This window comes from Lissotriton vulgaris, chromosome 9 (assembly GCF_964263255.1).
Source record: "Lissotriton vulgaris chromosome 9, aLisVul1.2, whole genome shotgun sequence".
Lineage (NCBI taxonomy): Eukaryota > Metazoa > Chordata > Amphibia > Caudata > Salamandridae > Lissotriton > Lissotriton vulgaris.
The window spans coordinates 190,611,479-190,626,180 of NC_141697.1; the positions used below are offsets into that span (position 1 = coordinate 190,611,479).

Consider the following 14,702-nt stretch of genomic DNA (forward strand, 5'->3'; position numbering starts at 1 on the left):
TGTCTTGGTGGTGGTCTGTGCATTCAGTAAATGGGTGGAAGCATACCCCACCAAGGACAATACTGCAATTACTACAGCTAAAGTACTCCTGAAGGAATTCTTTCCATGGTATGGCCTTTGTAGATTGATGCAAAGTGATCGAGGATCACATTTTATCAGCCAGACAGTCAAGCATATCTTAGAGGGACTAGGGGTGAAGCAAAAATTCCACGCTGCATTTCACCCCCAGGCAGCAGGATTAGTGGAACGTTATAATGGAATCCTGAAAGAGAAATTAGTTAAGATAACAACTGAGACAAGATTGAATTGGGTAAATGCTCTACCTCTAGCTCTGTTGTCCATATGATCAGTCCCACATTCTAAGTAACACCTTACGAGACAGTTTTTAATAGACCTATGAATATTTGGAATGTCCCATCTCCGAAATCCCTCACTGACCTTCCCCAGGAAGTGTTGACTGATCTGTATCTGTATGAACTCACTAAAACAATGTCTTTACTCCATGAACAGGTCCAGGCCTCCGTCACAGACAGATCTCAGGGCCCTGGGCATGATATCAAACCCGGAGACTTTGTCTTGGTGAAGAACTTTGCATGCACCCAGTCTCTGCAGCCTCGCTGGAAGGGACCCTTGCAGGTGCTGCTGGTGACCAGAACGGCCTTGTGAGTAGAGGGAAAGAAATCCTGGGTCCATGCCTCCCACTGCAGAAAATGTGGATCCCCTAACTGAAGACAACTTGAAAGTACACAAAGAAGTTCTGGCCCACAACAGACCAATAGACTGTGACTCAGATTCTGAACCTGAACATTGAACTTTGTGACGAGGGAACAGAAGGATTCTACCTCCGATCCAAGGCTAAGCTGAAGAACCAGCCCAGCTCCAAGGGCCGTTAGTACTCCATTGTCCATTGCTGCAGGGCATTAGTAAAACCTGACTGAGGGTCCCGGGTACCCCTAGTAGTGGGTTACCGGGGCAAATATTGGTCAGCGAAGCAACAACTATAGGCGGCTATTAGGAACATTGCAGTACTCACGAGACACTTGTAGAGCTATCATGGCTGGAGGTTATGATAATGTGGGACCAATGTCCCCAAAACTCGGATATGTCACGATCCGTCCTATTCATGAGTACCAAAGACTAAGCACCCCCTTGAACAATGATTACCAACAAGGGCCATCATCCAGGTCTGCCAATGTTCCCGCCCGATGAAGAAAACAGTCAACGACATGGGAACAGTATGAATCCAGAGGCCACATGCACCCGTGGTACTACCCCCAAGCTGAAGAAAGCTAGAATGAGAGTTTACAGTACCCGGACAATAGTACTGATTGTCCTGACTATGTTAGCTGCTCTGTTCAGTGTAGTGTTCTGGATTATTGAAGAAACAGCTCCAGCCCATCACACTGTCCTGCCTCACACCTCACAATCATCTGAAGTTCCTGAACATTCGTATGTTCCGTGGCCTGACTCCCACTTCAACAGACATTCTGAATTCAGTAATAATACTTTCAACCAAATGCTGCACCAGTTTAATCAAGCTGCGGGTGCAACTGACTGCTATGTTTGTGGACTTCTACCTCATGCAACTCAACACACTGTACAGTTCCTAGTGTTCCCTGCCTCGTCTGCTTATACTTGCACTCTGATGTACAACCTGACAAACGTCTTTCCCTCACGTGGCGACGCTGGCAACCTTACCACAATCCAGCCTTTCTTTGGACATTCAATGCCCACAACAATACCATCTGTAATGCCTCTGACTCAGCACCAATGCGTACCATCATGTCCACCCCTATGCGAGGTACGTGGGATTACACTTTCGTTACCATTAGAGCTAAAACAGTTGCCATTTCTGTCACGCCACGCCCTGGTACATTATGTCTGCAAGGCCGAGGAAAAACACTGGTAGGAGTCAGTCTATGCAATACTACAAGGACTTATGACAATTTCACACCATATCTCCGCCATCCTACAGGATTGCATTTTGTGTGTGGAAACAAAGCTTACACCTGGTTACCTCCCGACTGGAGTGGTACATGCTACATTGCTTTCCTCTTACCACCCGCTTTCAACAGAGACAATATGTAACACTGCCAAAGAAGACAATTGCCAGATGTGGACCAGACGGACACCACAGGTCAACAGTTCTATGATGCTATGAAAAGACTGTTGCTGTACTGGGGTCCTATGTCCAACAGCCTCCAAATCAGAAGACTAACCAGAGTCCTTGAAGCAACAATTGATGTGACTGCAGGAATACTGACCAACAACTCTGCCGAACTTGATGCCACCCGCATGGTTGCCCTCCAAAATCGTATGGTGCTAGACGTCATCTTAGCGCATAGGGAAGGAGCCTGCTGTTGTGTGTATATTCCTGATTCGTCACCATCAGTATATGATGCTATCTCCAAGCTTCACCAAATTGCCTCCGAAATCCATCAAGAAACTGAAACTCCCTGGTCTTGGAGCTCTGGATTCTGGCAACTATTCGTCTTCTGGGGTTGGAAAATGATAACAATCTTACTGATTCCACTAGCTCTCCTGTTCTTCTGCTGTCTGTGCATCCACTGTGGCCCCGCACTCTGTTCTATCTGTGCTATCGGATGTACACCACCTACCACACCTCCTCAATGGACCAAAGATAGTAAAATACTGTATCAACAAGCTGTAGACGAGCTTATGCGGATCGATATTGACTGAGGTGTTGCCCATGGCAAAAGGAGGGACTGTGAAACCTGAATCTGCTAAGTTGCCATGTGCCCCACCATCTTTGTGACTACAGCGTCCATTTCACCTCTGTCACACTGACCACGTACAGGTCGACCTGCACTCGAGCTGACCTTTTCCCCGCACCCATGCTGAAATGTTTCAGGAATGTTGAAATGGCAGATTACCTCGCTCGGGGGTTCCATTCCTGTTCAAACTACACTGCAAGAGGCAGGTGATGTGCCTAAGGCTTAGACTGCCCGATTCTAGCATCAAACTCTGTGACAAAGGGCAGGTGATCCGTTTCTCCATCCCGCAAGCTACATGATCTTTCTGCGTTCCTTCTCTGCAAAGGGAGTGTCCACATCCTATAAAGGATGCTGCGTGCTCCTTGCAATTTGAACAGTCTCCTATTACCTACCTCCAGTGGGTCACGGTCACTTTTCCATTTCTAGAGATTCCTGTGTAAGATTAATAAACCTGTGTTTCTTCACTTCCAGTGGTGTGGTCTCCCATTTTTTAAGGTACTTGGAGGAAGCTGTGGACTCGGGTGTTTCCTGCACCGCTGGGTGGTCTGCTTCTAAGACCCCCCGGTTCTACACAAACATGAAAGCGTAGCTTCTCCAGGGATCCATTATATTGTTACCTTGTCTCCCGAATCTCATCTAAGACATTCAATCATGTGCCAAGAGTGTTATCCAAAGTATGCAGTTTTCTATCCAAAGTCTGGAGCTCCTCATTCAACTCCTTTTAGACACCAATTGTCTGACTAAAGTACTACAAGTTTAAAGGCCTCCGATTCTAGTATACCTGAGGAGGCAGAGCCCAGATTATGAGCAAAACACCCAGAACCTACTTTTGCCAGAGAGTCACGGTAGCATGTGTCCTCCAGGGTGAATGGGTTAAGGCACAATATGTGGACTGGCAGTCGATTCCCTGCCAGTCGGACCCCAGAAAGACAGGGCTGTTATCGGACAGTGTGTGCCCTAAATATTCAGAATTGGTAATGTATTGTCTGAACCTATGAGAACGAACAAATTGGTCTATTCGTGTATGAAGCCTGCAGATGTGGAGAAATATGAGTAATCTCAATCTTCCCCATGCTCATATCTGCATCTCCCACAGTTCCAGCATGTCCTGCAGGTCCCTATCCAGCTTATAAGCTGGTGCGCCTGGTGGGAGTGTAGAGCGGTCCAACAGTACATCCACCACACAGTTAAAATCACAACCTAGCAGTAGAGTATTGGTTGGAGTACCGCCAGGTGTACAGAAAGGGACTTGAAGAAGGTTACCTAATCCTGGTTGTGGCATAGACACTCCCCAGTGTTATCTCTTTCCTCAGTAGTCGACTTTAAGGAACGCATACCTACCCTCCCTTTAAGTGACAGAGTGGGTGAGCTTAAAGGAGGTCGGTGCCCTAATCCATATCAAGGTTCCCCTAGCATAGGCTGAGTATGAGGTGGCATATAGCTGGCCCGTCATCTGCGTCTCAGCTGGTCGTCCTCCTTCCCGCCAGGTGTGTTTCCTGAAGCATGGCCACTTGCACCCCCTGCTGCTTTAGATATCTGTGAATGTTATGTCTCTTGGAGGCTGATCCCATCCCCCTAATGTTCCAAGACAAAAAGGTAAATGCCTGCCGGCGGTCGGACATGAAAAGTCACATACTACGTGAACCCCCATCGTCATCTCAGAACTCCCCACATCCACCCCTCCTCTCATCGATGTGCGGCTCAGTCCTTCTGCAAACAGATATAATGAAAAACGAAAACAACCCACAACCTTAAACTCCCCAACCCATGGGCAGTATAGCAACAGCTGGTCATCCAAACTGAACATTTCGAAACAAAATTGTGAGGTAAATATCACCTAGCTATATAACAATACGAAGGAGTACCACCAAAGATAAGGCTGAAACAGCCAATATTGGTGGGATGAGACACTAGTGTAAAAGAAGAAGTCCTCCTTTGTTTTTAAGGAACCCCTCACTCACCGACCTGGTCGGTGACATGCTTCATCATCGGGGCCACCTTGACAGCCGAGTGCCGCCAAGGTGTGCTACAACACCTGAATACAGTGGAGCGGGTATGTGAGTGATGAATGTGAAAAATGAAAAAAAGTCAGTGAGTTAAAAATTGTCCTGGTATAACTTTGACCAAATATAATTTATTCTAAAGCTACTGGACAATATTAAAAACAGTGATGATACAATAAAGGCTTTAATGAGACCTAGTGTATCTGTGATATGTGCTGGGTCTACATGTTTCAAACCATATGGGATTTACCGTTTTTTCATCAGGACCAAAATGATGTAAAGGAGTTGGGTGGTCAGGGTACACTAACACCCTGCCATACCTGCAACCCTTTCAGACCCAAAGATAGCGATTTGCTAAATGGGTAAAAATAATAGTAACCCAGAAGTGGTTACATAAAAAAGAACAAACTCCTCAATGGAGGAAGGTTTGCCTCACGGGGATTTGAGGGGACCCGGAGGGAGAGAAGTAGGTTATCGGCCAATTTCCAACCAGAGGAACTAATACGTTTTGAACTCTGTAACTTCCCCTCAAATCCCCGTGAGGCAAACCTTCCTCCATTGAGGAGTTTGTTCTTTTTTATGTAACCACTTCTGGGTTACTATTATTTTTACCCATTTAGCAAATCGCTATCTTTGGGTCTGAAAGGGTTGCAGGTATGGCAGGGTGTTAGTGTACCCTGACCACCCAACTCCTTTACATCATTTTGGTCCTGATGAAAAACCGGTAAATCCCATATGGTTTGAAACATGTAGACCCAGCACATATCACAGATACACTAGGTCTCATTAAAGCCTTTATTGTATCATCACTGTTTTTAATATTGTCCAGTAGCTTTAGAATAAATTATATTTGGTCAAAGTTATACCAGGACAATTTTTAACTCACTGACTTTTTTTCATTTTTCACATTCATCACTCACATACCCGCTCCACTGTATTCAGGTGTTGTAGCACACCTTGGCGGCACTCGGCTGTCAAGGTGGCCCCGATGATGAAGCATGTCACCGACCAGGTCGTGAGTGAGGGGTTCCTTAAAAACAAAGGAGGACTTCTTCTTTTACACTAGTGTCTCATCCCACCAATATTGGCTGTTTCAGCCTTATCTTTGGTGGTACTCCTTCGTATTGTTATATAGCTACCTGTCTAGGGGACTGGGAGTACCCTTCCATCCACAGCAGTGGATATAATCCCTTAACTCTCCTACCTTGTTAAATATATGTAAATATCACCTAGTCAGTCAGCAAAGGCATTTCAAAATGTAGACAAAGGTGAACTCGCCAGGTCAGTGCCAGGCCGACCCATCACATAGTGTATAGATCAAGGATCCATCCAGCAATCTACCATCTACACACACAACTCCATCATGTGTCTCAGGAATATGTCATACATAGTTCGAAAGAACCTCCCTTCCTAACTTGGATAAACCTCACACCCAGGATCAATAGTATCAGAGGTAGCAAAGGATATCAAATCAGTTCCTCTGCCATCTGCGGGATCACACAGGGAGTCCATGGTCGTTGCCATGAGAAGACACAGTATCAGACAGCCCCGGTTTGTGCTCGGATAGGGTCCCAGCTCCTGAGTATGTTTTGTGAGCCGTCACGATGTCTGCGACCGCCTGAAGGGCCACTGCCCTCTAGTTCGGTCTGCGAAGGAGATGGCCCACCCCGGGTACCTCCACAAAGAGTACTGCGTGGTCACCTTAGAATTCACCTCCTTGATGCAGTAGACCCTGAGAGAATTGTTGGGGAGGGTCCCCCTCTTTGTAAGCCTCCAGACAGTTCCATGCCGACTCCGGGCTTTCGCAGAAGTGGGTAGTTGCAGCACGTATATTCCGGAGTTTGGAGCATAACATCAGGGAGTACTTTATGCCACTTTCTCTGAGAACTTTCTTAACCTCCAGGAAGGAGGCCCTCCTGGTCTGCACCGCCGCCGTAAAGTCCAGGAACACCAAGAACCTGCTATTGTCCACCATGAAGGGCCCCCCGAGTGTGCTCTTTGCAGGATTATATCCCTGTCCAGATAATGCAGCTATCTAGCCGCTATTGATGTAGGAGGCCTGTCTGGGGCAGGTGGGCACGCCGGAACCTGGTGCGCACGTTCCAGTCCAAAGAGGGGGGTAAGTAGAGATTGTGGGCCACTTCTGACTCCAGCCAGTTTTCCAGATATTGTACCATATCATAGCTTTCTAATCCCTCAGGAAGGCCCACCACCCTAATGTTATTTCGCCTGTTGCGGCCTTCTGTATCCTCTGCATGACGTTCAAGAAGCTGGACTCTGTCTTGCAGCTCTGATACCTGACCTGTGAGCACTGAACATTCCAGACGGAGTTCCCCCATGGACAGCTCCACCCCTTTGACTATATCCGCTAATTTGTGATGTTCTGCTGCAGAAGGCCAAGTCCCACTGATACTGTACCAATATCCTGCTAAAAGGTGACCTTGGTGTCTGCTATGGCCGCCAGAATCTTTTCCAGTTGTAGGCTTATAGGGTCCACTGTTTGGGTAACATAATTATTGTCCGCTGAGAGACTGCAGGGGTGATCATTTGTTTCTGAGGTTGCCCCCATCAGTTTGGTTCTGGGTTTCTCCATTAGGGCAGCAAGAGTGGAAAAAAGAGAGGGTTGGCTAAGGATATAGTAGGGTTAATTTGCCCCCCTGGGGTCCTCCCATCACGCATTAGGCAGGCCCTTGCCGTATAACCAAGGATGAACTGCGTGATATAAAGCAGCCCCAGTCCAGTAGATACTGGCGGCACTTTAGCATATGTGGACTCAGGTGATCTATCACTGTGTACCCTTATCTCTGAGGAAGCCCAGTAGGTGGGCACTTCTCAGGCAGGCCTAGTTGCTGGGGCATGAGCTGGTACTTTGTTAGATGTGTAGTAAGAGGGGCGCCAATCCAGTGGGCATGCAGTAGTCTCAGTCACAAACAAAGAGGGGGTGGGGGCATAGTGGATGCCAGGGGGTACCCGCTGCCACCCCATATCACTGCAATTTCCAGGCATTACAATGCTTTTCACTGGGTGCTCCCCAGCAGTAGCTGGGTCATAGAAAGGGGAATCAGGGCATTTCAGATGTGCTGTCTGGCCGCAGTCCGAGTTCAGGGGTTCACGGCAGCACACCAGCAGCCGACCGGGGGGTGCCACTTCACCCCAGTGCCCCCTGTTATCCTCTGGGGCATTCACAGTCGCCCCCCTGACTGCCAGTGAGTCCCTTGTCCGGGAGTGGTGGGCCCGGTCTTGACTGCAACCCTAATCAACTGCCTCTTGGTCAGAATTTCACAGTTAGGCATCCCAGGGCAGCCCTGGCCACTGACAGGGCACAACAACCGCACCTTCCGGAGATACCCGGAGGGCTCTAAGCAGTGTCCTCCTGGCAGTAGAGAGGAGCCGCATCAGTACAGGCCTCACTAGTGTTTACAGCACTCATATAGTTGCGGGCTGGCCCGCTTAAACAGGCCTCAGTCTCGATAGTTCCTCCTGTTCGCTGCCCGAGTGAGGGGGACAAGCCATCTCATCAAAGCTGAGCAAAATTGTGTACCATTCAGGCCCTATGGCCCAATGTCGTCGTTGGTCCACCCCCTAAGAATCACAGCTTGTCCATAAGCAGGCAAATCGTAGCACCACATGGAGGCTGAGGAACCCCACTCCAAGGTCGCCCCAGGGTCCGCTGTCCACCACTTCACCGGTGGAAGGACCTCGTTCAAGGGAGCGATGTAGCGCCACTGCTTGATCACTCTCCAGCCACGTTCAGCTGCTCGCCCAGTGCCCCACAGGGCCACTCCAGCACCACCAGGGCCACCGCACCACGGGAGCATGCTGGTAGGTCGAAGCCGTGAGGACCTCCAGCTATCAATCTCTGTGGAACTCTGCAAGCAGTGGTCTCACTATGCGGGCACTGTCGCTGAGTGCGCAGCGAGCCAGAAAAGGTTCGTCTGTAGGCAGATGCTGCCGGGTAGACAGGACTTTTACCGGGCCCGGCACAGATCTTTTAACAAGCATCCGATGCGGCCACCATCTTGGCCACACCCCTCCAGCAGCGTATATATTTTACACAAGATTCCAGTTACCTCAATAAATATTTGAAACCGTATTTTTGTATTTCTTGTGTACCTCTTTGTGCATGCATGAGTTACAAACGAAAGGGTAAGATTTGTTTCCACAATTTCCTTGGTGTGGGGGGAGGATCATGCAATCGCATTGCCAACTACTTCGGGGATAAAGTGTCGAAGATTTACTCGGCTTTTCCCGACATACCACCAGCAGCGGAAATGCCAGCCGACTCTTTAAGGGATGAATCCAATCAAAATCTGTTACTCAATTTTACCACCCCTTCATCGGTGGATTTAGTTAGAATATGCAGATCTGTCAAATCTGGCTCTCCTCGAGATCCCGCCTCCCCAAAAAGGTTGGGAGACAGTCTGGAAACACTCGAACCCTACATCAGACACCTGCTGGATATCTCCTTCCGCTCCAGTTCCATACCAGAGGACTGGAAACAGGCTGTGGTGCTTCCCCTACGCAAGAAGCCCAACATTAGTTGTGAGAAGCTAGACAACCTTCGCCCCATCTCCTTGCTGCCTTATTTCTCTAAGGTAGCGGAGAAGGTGGTAAATAAACAACTAATGAAATTTGTGGAGGAAAGTAACCTTCTTCATCCTACCCAATTCGGGTTTCGCCCCCGTCACTCCACGGAGTCGGCCCTTCTCAGGGCTACCGAAACCCTTAGGCAAGGTGTTGATGAGGGACATACTATGGCCTTAATCCTCTTAGACCTCAGCGCGGCGTTCGACACTGTAGCACACTCCATCTTGCTACAGTGTCTGAATAAAGGCGGGGTGAGAGGGGCAGCGCTGAAATGGATCTATTCATTTCTCACAGGCCGAGGCTTTCAAGTGAGGCAAGAGGATCATTACTCGGAGCGCATCTCTCTAGATCAGGGGGTGCCGCAGGGCTCGTCCCTGAGTCCGACACTTTTTAACCTTTATGTTGCCCCGATTGCCACCTTAGTAGAGAGTTACGGCCTCCGAATGGTGTCTTATGCCGACGACACGCAGTTGGTCATCTCCCTGTCGCGTGCGCCCGGTCCCTCGGCGGACATTTTCAGAGCTTGCATGCAAGACCTTGCTGCCTGGATGTTTGCCAATTGCCTGAAGCTCAACCGAGGCAAGACCGAGGTGCTGGTAGTAGGGGAAGGCCAATCGGCGTGGACGTCGGCATGGTGGCCGCCTTGCTTAGGTCCAACACCCACCCCTTGCCAGAAAGCAAAGAACTTGGGCATCTGGTTTGACTCCGATCTTACCTTTGGTCCCCAGATTAATCAGGTGGTTGGATCATGCTTCGGGACTCTTAAAAGTCTTAGGAAGGTATTGAAGTTCTTACCTATCAGAGCCCGTCAAACCCTGGTACATGCACTAGTCACATCAAAGATGGACTACGGCAATCTTCTCTACTTAGGGACCCTGGAGAAGAACCTGAGCCGCCTACAGGTTCTACAGAATGCCGCTGCCCGACTAGTGCTCAGACTACCCAGAAGAGCTGCATCCAAAGCGGCCCTCCGGTCTTTGCACTGGCTCCCGATCAGAAGCAGGGTAGAATTCAAGGCACTATGTACGTGCCACCGGATCATCAATGGGAGGTCTCTGCTCCTGTTGAAAGGACTGCTGACATCCCTCGAGCCGTCCCGCTCCCTGAGATCTTCCGGCTCAGGACTCCTAGTCATTCCTAAGGTGTCCAGAGCTCGGATGGGCGGAAGATCCTTTAGGCACCTTGCAGCTTCTAGATGGAATAAGCTACCCATGGCGTTGCGATTAAAACCATCAGAACCACTCTTTAGATCCAAGCTTAAAACTGTACTATTCGCACAGTAGGTTGTCCCGCATGTCTAAGTTCCAGTAAATATCAGCTCCTCAGCGCGGGGACACGCCGTTGTGCATCACCAAGCGCTTTACAAAACCCCCTAAATAGAAAATAGAAATAGGATTTAGGTTGACAAGTACTGAGGTTGCAAACACCATCCAGTGCCCTGTCAGTTTAAGGGCCCAGGCGGCGCACTGTGATCTAGCCAGGAACCAGGTCAACATATTCTGAAGGTATGTGGGACTCAGTCCCTCATAGTTTTGATGCTTATGTGGCCCAACAGTACAGTCTTACTGTGAAAGTAGGAACCGTACGACAGAGTCCTGTTGACAACAGAATTACTTATTTGCCAATTCTGGAAAAAAATCTAGCCTATTCATATTCACCTTTAAAGGTTTCTGAGCAACTGCCAGTCCATCTATTGGGCTGATGTAAGAGACCAAAGACAAGCTTCAAACATAACTTACAGTGTGTGCTACATTTCGGAGTGCCAAGAGGATGCTTGTGAAGAGGAGGAAGGAGTTGCAGACTTTCAGCAGTACTATGACGTTTCTGAGCCCCAAAATGTCACATCTGAAGATCTTCCAAATAGTCTCTGGGCCTCCTTATGAGTCCAAGCACCAATACATACTGTAACGTAAGTAACAGTTGCCTGGGTGTCTATGTTGAAACAAATTCTGCAAACTTTGCTGATTCCTCAACTGCAAAATTTCTACAGTCTGCAGGGTCCTCCAGTAGGACCACCTTCTCTTCTGGATTATATTGAAATAGCTCCCTAAGTTATGAGTGAACATTGTTCCTTGATTTCTGCTTAGCAGAATCCACTATTTATTTCATTAAATCTTCTTTGAACATAAGACCGCATTTATTTCTTTGTGGTGTAGCATTGTGCTCCGCAGAATTAACAGCTTTGCACTTTGAACTTTTTCTACTAATCAGTCTGAGCCTGCTAGGCTGCGACATTTATAAGAAAAGAAAAATGTTTAAAGTTTGTTCCTATGCTTATGAATGTAATCTGTCTGTCAGTTCTGATGCATCCTTATGGTGAGGTGGGGGTGTGTGGACAGAGCTAGGTGTAATGGTGTGAGGGATATTAAAATGTAGCAAGGGGTACCGGAATTCAGTTTATTCTGGGGGTCCCCTGGCTGCAGTTTAAAAAGTGGGTTTAGCTCACTAGGTACAAACAACTACAAACTTAGGGGTCTCTAAAGGGATCCAAAAGTGATCCGCTACTCAAAGTAACCCTATCAGCAATACAAGGGTACGGTGACAGTGACACTCACAGACCAGATCACAAGATGTGAAGAACCAATAACGTGAGTCACCCTTGGTTTAGGATTCCCATCAAAGGTCTTGTCATGATCAATGTTATCATTTGGTAATCCTTATTGGGTATTGTGTCTCTAGATCATTGAGACCGGCATACCCAGATAACCAGATTCGGGGTAGCGACCCACAATCACTCGGTACTACCACATGATGTTGATGTGATGGGAAGTGCAGTGTAAAAATATATGTAAGTGGTGGTCTAAAAAAGGATAGGGAGCTCAACCAAGGTAAATTTAATAATTGCTGGCCCCTTCCCTAATAAAAACAAGAACAGTATAGTATCATCATCGCAGTCCACACAAATAGCTGCGAGGAGACCAACATGTTTCAGCCACTAAAGGTTCACTCCTCTGGCTTTCGTCAGGGTCTCTGTTCAAATAAACTACTACTGCTTACAAGTGAATAAGGTGTGAAAAAATATACAAAAAAACACACTCAAGTGAAAACCAGTAAAGGATATAATGTTCCATAAACTGTGTCAACTCCTCTCTTCGGCACCTGGTTGCAATTATACTGTGTAAGGAGGACAAACGTACAGGAAGGTCACAATCAGCTACTCTGGTCTGTGATAAACATTTTATTGTTATATAAAAATGAATGAATCTACTTATTTACTCACCCAGGATGTCCGGGGAGTGGACCTCACCTCTTCCTGGACCTGGCTCAGGATGTGAGACCCCGCTCTACAATAACACAAACCGGCTGTGTAAATTACAAAGACCAGGAGGTCAAACATTAATTTACTCTGGCGGTCAAAATACTGTGTATGGAGCTCATTGACAGCCATCTAAAGATACTCCAAACCACCCTCTCTCCACTCCACCAACAACTACAGGCTGAACAAGCTGTTAAATTCAATCATCCTTGGTCTAGCATTTAGTCTGACAAAGTGATGAAAAGCCTGATACAAAGATACAAAGGAAAACAAACTGTTGGACCAGGTGGCCCAATACTCCTACCTGTCCGTCGTTGTCACAGGCCGTGACTGAGTCAGGGGGAGGCACAGTCTCTCCTGTGCACTGACTATTTCACTGTGCTGGTTGGTGTCATCACTAGGTGTCAGCAGGTTAGGTCGGGTGACCCTAGATGAGACTAAGGGTGAAGATGGTCGACATGTTTCTCGCTGTGGGTCTAGTCACCCGCGATTCATCAGGACCTTTACAAAGTGAAGGGGAAACATGCTAGTGTCATGTGTGCGATTATTGTTACCTCTGTGGGTTCTCCTATGCCTATACATAGAGAAAAAGGGAACAATGGTTAAATACAAATCTGCATTTAAAAACAAATCACGTCAATGCCAGGGCGTATATACAATGTGGCATGCTATTGGTGCTGAGTCGCAATTTAACACAAACACTGCATGCCATCTACATTGCGTGTGCAAAGTGCAAAGTGGGGAACACACACAACTGCTGAGTCCGTGAGGAGGTTTGTGGGGAGGTTTGTGGTGGGGTGCTAGCTTAAAAACAAAGGTTTAAAGAATAAAAAAAGCATGAAAATGCAGCAGCTGTGAAACATGTCGACCATCTTCACCCTTAGTCTCATCTAGGGTCACCCGACCTAACCTGCTGACACCTAGTGAGCTAAACCCACTTTTTAACTGCAGCCAGGGGACCCCCAGAATAAACTGAATTCCGGTACCCCTTGCTACATTTTAATATCCCTCACACCATTACACCTAGCTCTGTCCAAACACCCCCACCTCACCATAAGGCTGTTGGAAAAAGATCTCCGCCAAAGAGCCCCTCCTTGAGGTGAGCCCGTCGGGGATTGCACCGCCTCCCCGACGAGGAGCAACCGCCAATGATGAAGCATGACATCCTTCGGGGTGTGTGAGGCAACTATATCCAACAAAATGGATGCCCCAGGATGTTACTCTAACATCTTTGGTCATGCCAGTTAATTCCTCCCTTACTCTTCATAGGAACAGTCCAGCAACCCCCTTTTGTATTCCTAGTGCAAGATACGGACACAAGCTGTTACTGGACCTTCCACCAACCTGTGTGGTAAATCGTGTCCGTTGATCCATTGATCAACTACCTTACCTCCCTCCTTATTGATATAGTTCTGATGCATCCCCTGGAAAATGTAACAATTAATTGCTGGACTTTTCTGCTTATTCTCATAGCTGTACAGAGTACTGTCTGTAATGCCTGCAATGGAAGATAAGATGGTTAAAACAATTGTTATATTTGGCCAGATAATCCAGAAGTAAAGTTGACCAAATAATTACCTGATCTTTCTGCTTGCATTCACATATGCACTTTCTAATCGGTATGCTGCACTGCCAGGTCTTGAGGAGCCTTCTGAAGGCGAGAAGGTCTTGGGTCTGCCGTATGTGGGTAGGGAGGATGTTCCAGGTCTTGGCGGCGAGGTAGGAGAAGGATCTGCCGCCGGAGGTCATTCGTTGAATGCGCGGGACAGCTGCAAGGGCGAGGCTGGCGGAGCAGAGCTGGCAGGTGGGGGTGTGGAATCTGAGTCTGCTGTTCAGGTAGGCTGGTCTGGCGTTGTGGAGTGCTTTGTGTGCGTGGGTGAGGAGCTTGAAGGTGATCCTCTTGTCGACGGGGAGCCGGTGTAGGTCTCTCAGGTGGGGGGAGATGTGGCTGCGGCGGGGGACGTTGACGATCAGTCGGGCAGAGGCGTTTTGGATGTGTTGTAGTCGTCGTAGGTGTTTGGCTGGGATTCCTGCATAGAGTGCTTTGCAGTAGTCCAGTCTGCTGCTGACGAGGGCCTGTCTCACCGTTCTTCTTCTTTCGGTGGGGATCCACTTGTAGAT

At 48.0% G+C, this 14,702-nt stretch overlaps 1 pseudogene; it reads left to right on the forward strand.

Moving 5' to 3' along the window:
- The first annotated feature begins 1,782 nt into the window (after positions 1–1,782).
- On the forward strand, positions 1,783–2,700 carry LOC147689829 (syncytin-B-like; annotated as a pseudogene).
- Positions 2,701–14,702: the final 12,002 nt, after the last annotated feature.